The sequence below is a fragment of the Megalops cyprinoides genome, chromosome 8, assembly GCF_013368585.1.
Source record: "Megalops cyprinoides isolate fMegCyp1 chromosome 8, fMegCyp1.pri, whole genome shotgun sequence".
Lineage (NCBI taxonomy): Eukaryota > Metazoa > Chordata > Actinopteri > Elopiformes > Megalopidae > Megalops > Megalops cyprinoides.
Window position 1 is genome coordinate 22,793,825 of NC_050590.1, and position 12,223 is coordinate 22,806,047.

Genomic DNA, 12,223 nt, shown 5'->3' on the forward strand with positions numbered 1-12,223 from the left:
AATAAAATTTCCCTTTTCCAGTAGCTCAGTTATGATACAACTAATCAGCTACTAAGAGTGAAAAGCAATTCAGTTTCACTCTTTTACATAACTGTTAGCCAGTTATAGTTGACATTACAAACTGGAGTATGTACATAAAGAGCTGTTAAAGACAGTGCAGGAGACAGTGGCTTTTATTTAACATCTCTAAAGTTTAGACTCATTCTCTCTGGAGAACAAAAAGAGCAAAGAACTTGCCAATCATTCAAATTACAGACACTAAACTACATTGTACCCAGTGGGGGAGTTTTATTTATACTGAGTGTTGAAGAACAGTGTAATCAATGTACACTCTGTACTTACCAGTCTGTATTACTTGCATGGAGTTACTACAAAATCAAAAGGTAGTTCCTTTACTTGCTAGGGTTATGCTGTGCAGTCGGTATCAGGCATAACTGCTCTACATGGTACAGCAAAGATTCTCTATATTTAGGAGACATTGACTTCTACATACTTTACACTGAAAACTCTGTCTGTATTACAGATCATTCCTTCACCAGAGCCTAAACCCTGAAAGTCCTTAACTCTTCAGCATGTGAAATAAGTATTGGAACTTCCAAACTAGCTAAACCAGGAAGGAATGCAGAATGTGTACTCTCCTGACAAATTTCGTCACTGGGTATTATTACGTAGAAACGTTGTCTGTGAGGTTGGTAAAATTGTAGTGCTCTTTAGTCCCTTAATTAGATGAAGAAACAGCACTTCTCTTTATCCCTCTGAAGCAGATTTGGGTCCCTTGAGCTATCTTGGCACACCTCTCCTTGTCTGTCTTTATCTGTCCCTCCTTCCATTATGACAAACTCCTCTTTTGCCTTCCTGTACAAAGCCTGTGCTTGCTAAAGGCACTGTAGGTTATGTATTAAGGCACAGACTCACACACAAGTGGAAGTGTGACTAAAATGGTAACGTGTCAGGATTACCACTGAATTGGTTAATCCTAGGTAAGGATACTGGGATATGGAATTTACCTGAAATTTAAAAGAGATATTGCAGCAATGTTTGCTCAGTTAGCATCAGACACATGCTATTTCCAGGTGTGATGTGGTTGCAAGGGATGCCAAGTGAAGTGCCAGCTGATAAAGAGGTGTGACTAAGGGCTGCTGGAAAGAAAAACAAGATCGTGTTACAGATATAAAGAAGTCACAAAGACACCATCGCTAGTGGAAAAGGCTGGTTGAAAAGGGATTGCATTTTCCTGTCATTAATGCCACGTGTCACTCTGTTTATTTCAGTGACTGTCAAGTGTGAGATTGCTTTCACATTATTTTTTTGTTCATACCCTGTGACAAACATGACATTTGGGATAACCTTTATAGTCAGGAAAGACTAGTGCCTGTTTTTGTCAGTTTGATTCTAGCCACAATGTTGCTAATGGGGTGATTCAATCAAAGTGCAAAGCAGTCTTGACCTTACATGGCAGTAATACGTTGACAGCAATCACTGATTGAACACTTTCATAACTTAATACTTTATTTCATCTTGCGACATAGTCAAAACAAAACAAAAAATGTTACATGAGTCACCTACTTAGTCTCACCGGGTCTGGCTTCTTCAGATGGTAACATTTAGAGAAAAACAGCAGGTTGAAACAAACAATTATAGATGCTACAAAATCACCCACAGCATATTTTCACATACATTCTAATACTAATAATACATACTGCTAATAATTCGAATTCTAATAATACTGACTGTGTGGTATTTACTGTATGTTCTGTATATATTTACTTCATTTTACATCATTCTCCTATACCACAGAAGGAAAAAAAATGATGGGACAGGCATTGTTTTTGCTGCAAAAACGCTTTGATTGTGTGTGAATTTGTATGTGTTTAATGGATTGATATTTGTGTGTGTGTGTGTGTGTGTGTGTGTGTGTACGTGTGCGTGTATGCGCATGCGACTGCGTGCATTTGTGTTTTAAGTGTGACTTGGGGCAAGGTCTCAGGTCTTCTCTGAGCACAGTTGCAGTAGAAACTAAGGTCAGAGTTAATCTGTGGGTTGGCCTTACTGTGCAGATGAGTGGGTGTGTGTGTGCACACGCCTCCCTATGTGTGTGCTCTCACACGCTCGCTAGCTTATAGAGGAAGCACACTCTGTTACCAGCTCAAGAGTTATTTTAATACGGGTGTTCATGCAGACTCCCTCCCCCTTCAGCTCTCGCACTCCAACAAGTCTGCTACAGTGGGCTGATTGTATTGCACGCTCCACCTCGGCATCGGTCCTCTTTCAACCGTTTCCAAATTGTGTGGAGTTACACAATAACACAGAGGGGAAAGCTTGGATGAGACTGCCTGCATCGTTCAGGTTGTATATACATAATCACTTTTATTTCTTTCAGTTGAGAGTCTTTTCTTATTGTGTTTTGAGTTGTAGAATGGAATGCAGTACTATGTCTCTTGATTCATGGCTGAAAGACTTCAGGATGTAAACAGATAAATAATGTGATGTCTGACTTTTGAGTGAGAGGCTGTAGAGCAGCAATCAGAAATAGCAGACTGGCTGCAGAAGTAACTGGGTGACACAAACGTGTAGGTCAGCTTTGTTTCCATAACAAGGGAATCTCATTGGCAAAACAAGCTTATTTTGAATGACAATAAAGTCAGGCTTTTTGCGGCATTTTGGACATCATGTAATATAATTTTGATAGCCAAATTGGAGATGGGGAGCTGAATGCACTTTCACTTTGTCCGATATCTTACATTGACATGGTCATTCAAAAATAACTTAATAACTTCTGTCAAATGGGATTCGGAGGAAGCCTTGCTCTTTGGGTGCCCTGACAAGTTTATGTTAAGCAATTTACATGATACTCCCTCTACACATGCACAAAATCTATTTCTGCATCCTCTAATATAGCTTTTATTCATGCAAAATAATGCATATTATCACTTGAACTGTTTGTACTGTTGTGTAAAAGAGCAGAAAAGGCAGTATTTTTCCCAAAGAAGCAGGTCGACTTCAAATGTAACAATAATGTTCTTTCAACGTGCTATAGCAGACTAGAACTTCACCCTGAAGGGCACACAGACACGGCTTGCTAGAAGTGCAATGGAATACATGCAAAGACAAAAAAGCATAATACATCTTATTAAATGTATTTACTATGAATCTCAGTGTATGTAGGGACTGGTCCTTCATGTTATTTATTCGGTGTCATTTGGTGTCTGGTCCAAGTAAAGGCTTGATTGCTGCAGCATGAGTTAGGAGGGTCTGTTTTCTCCTAGTGCCCCAAGGGAAAGTGTCTCCCGCTGTTTACTTTGGACCTTAGAGAGGTGATGGGAGACAGAGCCTTGAGTTTGATGCAGTGCTATTATTATTATTTTTAACTTAGCTATTTCCAGAGAAGGGTTAGTCAGGGATAGAACAACAGTTTTCCCCCTCACTGACTGCAAAACACTGCAAGAATCATTGAGAGATAATTAATTTATAATTAATTTGTTAATTAATAATAATTTTTTAATGAATACAAACTTGCATGTAATGCTCTTCTTGTGAGAGTCAGCTACTTTAAGAATTTAATGGGGTTTGTCCATATTGAATTTATGAGAGGAATACACCCCTCATTTGGTACTGTACCTGAATATGTGAGTTTGAGTAGTTCAGTGCTGGTGCTGTGCTGTGATTCAATGGGGCTGTTGAGATATACAGTACTAGTCAAAAGGCTGGACCCAATTAAGATAATGGGAAACATGCATTCAAAGACATTTCGATCTGAAGAATTATGCTTAAATGCTTGAAATTTGTTTCTTAGACAAATCAAATAGTGAAGTTGCCTATGTATGAATTTCTTAAAAAATAATTTAAAAATATTTTTGGCTACTAAAATATAAAACACTTTTGATTTGTTTAACACTTTTTTGGTCACTGCATGATTCCAATTGTGTTATTTCATAGTTTTGATGCCTTTACTATTATTCTAAAATGTGGAAAATAGTAAAAATAAAATAAAACCCTATTATGAGTAGGTGTGTCCAAACCTTTGACTGGTACTGTACAAGGAATATGTGCGTGAGTTACGGTTTGAAGAAGTATTTATTTTAGCTGTCCTACATATGTAAAATAACACAACATTACAGGAAGCTAAAGTGTGCACTTTGAGGAATGGGAGTTTTATTTTATCAAAGCATTACTGAAAGAGGTTATACATTATACAATTTAGTTGATTTTTATCAAATGCAGAAGTAGTAAATAAATTACCAGAACAATGGTTTAATGTCAGCATTTCAAACATAAACATGGTTTAGGATACATACAGATTTGTATATGCGTAGAATGTTCATTACCATGCAATATATAGTAGAAGCCTCCTGGTGACTAAATTAAATGTGACCAGAGGAGATTCTTGTTGACACTGCAGTACATACAAAGTCTAAGCAAAATGCTATATGGAATCCCAGGGATGGACAATAATGTGACTATAGTAATCCACTCAAAACTTATTGACCTTCATTGAGTGTAAGCAGGGCAGCATTCCAGGAGTCACCAGGGTTAATTAATCCTGAACCTCAACCAACAGGACAACCAACACCAAAGTGGATGTGAGGGTTACCACCGAACAGCTATCCTGTCAAAGGACATACTCCCATGAGCAGGTTGAAGTATGTGTCACATATACTGTAGATCAATGAAGAGGTCAGGAGACAAAATTACCGTGGGACTGTAGTAGCTATACATTTCCATTAAATCGCTCATTCTTTGGGACTTTGCAAACGATGAGAGAAACATGTTTGAGAGCATGCACATCCCTCAAGGCTTTCTGAGAATGCTCCAGTATCATGGCTACAGTCCTCAATGTTTCAACATGTTGAAAAGCGACCTAGGGTTAGCAAAGCTGCCACAATAACCCTTATTGTAGGTTTCTGGTATATAATAGACTCAAGGGTATTTAAGGGCACTGAAGGACATTTATTTTTGATTACAGTAAGAATATAAATTGACATTTACTGATATTTGTGTCTATGTGTGACACCGGCTTGTTTACAAAATCAAAAGCTAACGTTCACGGCTTGACGAGACCTTATTATCTTGTCACCAGGCTGACTACAAGAGCGTACGGTCCTTTTCATTTTCACTGGCCTCTGTCAGCATTGCATGTAAATATTTACTTGACAAGTAACGAATGGAGTTTCTCTGCTGCCAGTGGTGGGGGTCATCTTGGGAACGATCTTGCTGCTTTTTTCCCATGGAAAAAAAGACAAACATAAACAGTCTATTTTGTGCCATCGCATTACCTTGTCCCCCGAACCAAAGTTTGCCACAGGACCGTGAATGACACAGATGATGTTCTTAATTATAGCTGTTCCTCACACCTCAGTAGGGGGAATGTGTGTCACCTTGTAGCTCCACCCTGTCCTCTTCTACAATTTGTTGCACAAAAGTCTTCCTTTGCTTTTAAAGTCCACCTGCAAATTCCCTCCCATATTTTTTAATCAGCACTTTCGTGTTTCATGGCAGATATTGTTAACACTGAGGGCAACAGCATACCCACGGTGAGATCTGAAGATATTCCCATAGTGTCTTGAGTTTGTGTGAATTTGAACACTGTAATGTGAAAGTGTGTTTTAAGAGCTATGCTGTCAAAATTTTCTGTCACATCCAAAATGTGTGCAGTGTGGTAAAATGACAGCACCATACCTCACATTTGCCTCTGAAGGAGTCAATCCATTGACGGGCTGCTTTGGAGGGCGAGCGTGTCTCAAATTTCCCAGAATCCCTGTGTGCCTGTGTGTGAGGATGCACAACAGCCCCAGGCCTCCTGCTTTCCCATGCTCCCAGGGCTCCTCTAGAGACCTCCAGCACGGACGTGACAGTTCCAATCTCCATGCATCGACATCTGGGTCACTTCCCATTCTCGATGGGAGCAAATATCAGACAATCCAGGTTATTGGGGGAAGAGCTGATTAGAGGGAGATTCTAAGAGCTTAAGTGTGCCTCTGACACCAGGAGGAAAGCTGCAGGAAGGACAAGAGTCTCAATATCCAGATTAACAACCACCTTTCTGCGAAAGTGGGAAGGATTTAACCATTTGTGTTTTCCTCTTTGTATCATCTTGTGTATCATCAGAAAAGATTATCTCTTTTGCCTAACTGCTGTTATGTTAAACCTTTTACAGGAGTGAATATCTTGATCTGAAATATCAGATATAAAGCCATGCTAGCCAAGTCTTTGAATGGTATCATAAAGGTAATGCACTTAACTTTTTGGCTATGTCTATCTCAGCAATTCTTGCTCCCAAATGCACCAAGGAGAGGTCACATTAATTATAGTGGTCAACTTAGTTTGTGATTTGCAGTTTCAAGCTCAATGATCACTTTCTTCAAAAAGTAAAGCTTTGTGTTTCTAGACTGCTCAAATTACCTGATGTGTATAGTATGTGGATTAGAAGATTTAGTGAGTCCAGAGAACAGCACTGAATCTTTCCTGGGATACAAGGTCAATTAATCTGAAATCAGTCTTTCCAAACAGTTTTTGGAAAAGGTAGTTATTTGCATGCAAGAAGATGGCTGTTTGTTATGGGTGTGCTGAGCCAAAGCAGAGCATGTAGTGCTTTTGTTATAATGTGTTTGCCACCCTCTCTTTCAAACATGGACTCCACACTCCCTGTTGTCCAGACACATTGACCTGCTTCAGAATCTATCAATGCTCCGTAAACTCAGAGCACATCTCACTAATTGGAGGACCCGGTTGCTGGGTTAACCAGCTGTCACCGTGGTGATGCCAGCCCTCTTTAACACGGATACAGACTCTGAGCACGGAGTAGCTGATCTGTTCAAAGGCTCCTCTGGAGCGTTGTAGGAGGCCGACCTCCCCGGTGGCAACCACAGGCAGCGAATGGGACACCTGTAGTTTGTAGAGTTTCTAAAAATAGTGAGCCTGCCCTGTCCTGGTGAAACAAGCCCCACTAATCTCCTTTCCCCACCCTCATGTCACTCATTAATTAGAAGAAGGTTAGCAGGTGTAGTCTGCTAAATCATAGCACTCCCACAACATTTAAGTGATGCTGATGCGGTGTTGTTATGCTGCAACATTTGCAGGACGTTACTGAGGCAGTGAGGAGAGCTGAGACTGCAAAGGCAGGCTCTGTGCTAGGTTGGTGTTTATACGAGGCCTGCAATCGTTTGTTTAGAATCCAGTGGCTTGTTACATTGTGAGGACTAACTTAAGTGTCAGTTTTTTGTCCATATTGCCAGACCTATTTGTCCAGCTCCAAACACAGTGACAGGAAGGTAACCATGAGAAAAGACCCACCAAAGCACACCTTTACTCCCAACCCGACTATTATGGAAATAACTCTCCCATTTTTGCATTTTATGTTGCATTTCTCCCATAATGTTAGACAGTGTAACATTGTGGGAACATTTGAATATGCAAATCATTATGATGCAATACAACAAGCTTGTTGAATAGCACCATGACATGAGTAACATCTGGGTGGGGGAATCAATGTATTAAATCAAACTGAATATATGATATCCAGCTGGAGTGTCACATTTGTCATTTGTAAGAATTTGTTAAAAATATACATATAAAAAAAGAAAGAAAACCTAGCATTTATTTTTGGTTGGCTGTCTCGAGTATGTACTGTGCCAGGTTTGGCCCATCGAAACAAGGAATCATTTTTTCATGCAGGCTGGCTTATGACCTACGCAAATGGAGCCCAGCTGTACTTTTATCCATCTGATTTTTCTGAAGCATACTGTCAATCTCCTACATCGTGGTATATGAGAGTTCAGGTATTAGCGAGAGTGGGGGTTAATTGGTTATGTAAGATCCGGTACCAGGTTAGTCTCTGCCTGGGGGACATGAACAGTAATCCTGTGTCGTATGGGCCCATGTTAAAGGCCCTGTGGACGTCAGCTTTCGAGGCAAGATTAGCTCTGATGGATGAGGATCTCTATGTGTGTGTGGGGGTATGTGTGTGTGTGTGTGCATACGCGTCACAGGGAAGCTTTTTTCTAATGCTGCTCAATAGGTGACTTGGCCCCATTTTCTGTGGTGACAGTATGTCAACTTCATGATAGTGTCATGACAGCAGCGCTGCTTTTAGACATGATTTATGGGAGATTTAACTGTTTTGGTACATGTGATGTATCCTCTAATAGTAGATATAAATATTTTAAGAGAATGGCAATGCATTTTTCATGACTCCACAAAAACATGCCACACTCTTGAGTTCAGATTTTCTTTGTTAATTTATCAGTCTTGATCTTTGATAATTACTGTTCTGTAATTTGCTGCAAATAGGCAAATTCTGTAAGTAAATTACTATAAGCAGATCATGTTTTGCCATTTGAGCTATTTTGACTTAGAAGCAGGTCCTCAGTGGATTGGTTTTGTGCTCAGAGCTTGACTTTGAATATTGAGGTGAAAATAATTGTCACAGTAGTTGCAGCCTTCTAAACATAGCCACCCAATCTATGTTACTGTAGATTTCTGATCTGAATGTCAATAGAATGTGATCTGAACCTCCTCCATGATGCTAAAAGTTCAGGACACTTCCAGAGCACTCTGACAGTATTGAGGGAAATTAAACAAATTGTGCAAAAAACCTAAGACATGTTTAGCAATAGTAAAAGGATGAAGCAGTTATCAGAGATATGGATTGATCACCTCAAATTAAAGGTTTGAATCCCAATGTGCTGTTGTTGAACTCAGGAACAAGAAGCATAATCTAAATCGCCTCAGTAAATACCACATATATACATGAACAATGTGTAAAGGGTAAGCTACACAGTCTGGATCTGGGTCTACAGAAATGGGGCCTCATCTAACTTCACAAGGCCTTCAGAAAGCATGAACAAAACCTTGATGATCCTGGTGTTTCTATCACTAATAATAATGGGTTGCTCTTTTTGTAGTGGCTCTCATTGATATAGAACTGCTTTCCAGTGAAGGATCATAACTCACTTTAGCTGTTCAACAAAGGTTAGCTGGGTGATGCATAGCCATTTTTACCTGCATTTTGACCACAAACAATTATCTTATAAATGCTTACAAAGTGATAAGTCCATGCTCACAGCAGTGGTATGTCTGCTGTACAATGACGGCCTTGTGTCATACTTAAAACAAATACTTAACAAAAAGACATGGTGGAACTGGTGTGACATTTTTGTCCCTTCATAGAAAACAACAAGCCTATACTGTTTGAAGGGCAATGTAGGAGTCATGGCCTAAATAGGTTTAGCATTAAGAGCTTCTCAAGTGCTTTTGTGTGGAAGCCTGTCTTTGTCTAGTCCACAGCACAGATCCAGTGTTAGCCCACACACATCTGATCATTTCCCCACCCAATCTGTCAAAACACCTGAAAATGATCCAGGGTCAGTCCTCAGAGTTTGAGGTAGTATATACCTGTGTGTGGCACTTTTGCTATCCACCATGCTGTGGAGGCATGTGTTTATATATATATGTGTGTGTGTGTGTGTGTGTGTGTGTGTGAGAGTGTGCGTGTGTGTGTGTGTGTGAGAGAGAGTGTGTGTGTGTGTGTGTGTGTGTGTGTGAGTGTGTGAGTGTGTGTGTGTGTGTGAGTGTGTGTGTGTGAGTGTGTGTGTGTGTGTGTGTGTGTGAGAGTGTGTGTGTGTGTGTGTGTGTGTGTGTTTGACAGTGGATTTTGGGGCCCTGGGGTGACCACAAGCATTGTGCAGAGGAGAATCTGTCACCACAGATCCCAGGTACAAATCCTGTTTGGCACATTATCTTCCCTTCCAGTGTAGTACCTTATCTCAGATGGTTCCAATTTGTATGTTCTAAAGGGTACCTTGGGTAAATCTGTCAGCTAAGCAAATATGTAATGTAATGCAATTTCTTTGTCATAGTATAGTGTTGTATCCACTAAAATCCATATAACCTCATTTAGTCTGGTATAATCTCATCCATAATCCTTTGCATACTGCACTACTGGTTTTGTGAATGTACTTTATACTTCATAAATAACGCATTGGGAAATGATTACAGACTGTATGTAATCTTCTTTTTTCCAGCAGTATGCAGCATGCAATTGGCATTAAAAGCCTATGTTAAGCTTGTAGGGAAATTGGAATCATTGTGATGTCATAGCACCTACATCATGGTGGCTTCCATGTGGGCCTGTTTTGGTTCTTGCTTTAAGACCATGCTGCTCACTGCACAGTGGGGTTGAGTGTTTGGGCTACTGGCTCCATATGCACTGGTCCATGTATTGTTCTGTGTTCTGCACATCTGGAAGTCCCTTTTCCTCTGACTTCCAGTTTATTCTAAGAAATGAACAATAAAGGATTGGAAACCTAAAATACCCATTCTTGGACAGCGCATTCCTGATTTCATAATGTTATGTCTTGCTATAAAAATCTGACATTGGAAAATCTGAGCCATAAATACTAATAGTATGGTCTAATGGTATGCAAGCCATGCAGAGCCAGTGATGCCCACTATGGTGTTAACCTGGGGGTTTTAGAGACCCCTTCTAGCCAGAATGTAATTGACACCTGGAGCAGCAGGTGATTAAAGTTACTACCCAATCATTAGTACAAGTGAGACCTGGGCTGGACCAGAAACCCATGGATCTCCAATTGATGGCTCTACCTATGCATTCAAAAACTCACATGAACATTTGTACAGTGTCCAAGAGCGTCCTCTTGTGATTCTCTTCATAGTTTGATTTACAATGAATTTGACTTATACTGAATTGCTCTAGAACACAGGCATCGAAACAAGCTGGTGGGTACTGAATATGACAAAACTGTGAATTTATCCCCCACAGTAGTAGGATACCACCAAACTGACAACTTTCTAAATTAAGGAATTTCTAAACCAAGGGTGTTGCTGAAAATTAAATTGCACAGCACTTACCTGATGTCATCTCAGATAAATTAGACACTCTCTTATTAACTGTTAACTGCACATATTTATTGCTACATTGGCTTTATAGAATTAACAGGGCAGTCAGGGAGAGTGATCTTGGCTGAGGAATGTGAATGTTGTGAAAATGGCTTTGTGTTGTGGTACCATCACAGTCTGTGATGGTAATCTTAGTTTAAGGTTAAGCTTCATCTTTCCTGGTAAAGGTGTATGCATTATGCAACCCATGATTTTCTAAATTAATTGAGCCCATGATGCTCATTATTCACTTGATGATTTTTATGTCATGGAAATCAGAGGCTTCTCCTGCACTTCTACTGCACTCCATACATTACAAATGATGACGGATGGAATTCTTTCTTTTTGTTTTTATATAGACCCTATATATTTCAGAACCAAGATTTCAGGACTAGTGTAATGTTTTTAATGTGGTGCAGCAGTACATCATTACATTAAATGCCTTTGTTGAGTATAGGCAGACTTCAGTGCATGATGGCATTGTCCACTTGTCAAGTGATAACAAGGTGATACTGTGCACATATACACACAAAATGGCCTTCTTTGGGAGTGAAACAAATCACAATCCAGTTAACACAGAATATTCTCAAAGTGCGCAACATTGCCATGCCTTCACATACAATGTGAGCACATTTTATGATAAAAAGTTTTCTTTGTGGCGGTCAATCTGCAGTTGCATAATTGACCTTTACTGAAGCAGGGAGGCTCTGGGAGGTGGTGGCTGTGGTCTGAGTGTTGCACCACAGTTTGAAGGAGCGGATCTCTTACCCAGCACTTGTTAACAACACTGCAATGAACATAAGCAAGCCTAATGTGTGGGCTGCAGAAATGAGCATTAGTAAAGCTACTGCTTGGGCCATATATGTGAGCATTAGCAAAGCTAACATGTGGGTTATATGACCTTTTAAAGGTATATCTGAACTGCCAGAGGCTGGCAGTTATGGTTAAGTGTTCTAGTTAAGTGGTGTGATGCTTTGTGATTCAAGTGTTAATCTAGATACCCTGGTTTCCTTCCATTGTGTAGTTTCATACTCTATGCAGTCTGTTTCATAGTCTGTTCAAAATGGGTCAGACACTTTAGGGTTATCTTTGAGTACAACCCTAAAGCCTCATTACTCCAAATAAGAACCTGCTGTATATATAGCTTATGCAACAGTTCTGCCAAGGCTATATAGTGTTTGAAGTCCCACAGGACAAACTAATTAAGTAAAGGAATCAGCTGAAATTGTTTCAGTAGTCATATAGGAAATGTTAGTCAGTGTGATTGGTCATATGATTGAATCATGGGTGGGTTCGCTCAACTAGACATGCAGTTGTATGAATTGGTAAT

General features: G+C 39.9%; 1 protein-coding gene across 2 annotated transcripts in view; it reads left to right on the top strand.

Moving 5' to 3' along the window:
- Window positions 1-2,179: 2,179 nt before the first annotated feature.
- The window catches only part of dgkza (diacylglycerol kinase, zeta a), a 78,260-nt gene continuing 68,216 nt past the window's right edge, over window positions 2,180-12,223 (top strand). Inside the window, exon 1 of one of the 2 annotated variants that reach the window (XM_036534506.1) lies at window positions 2,180-2,346. The gene's annotated coding sequence lies outside the window, so the exon portion shown is untranslated. The remainder of the gene's footprint in view (window positions 2,347-12,223) is intronic. The other variant, XM_036534505.1, reaches the window with a different exon arrangement.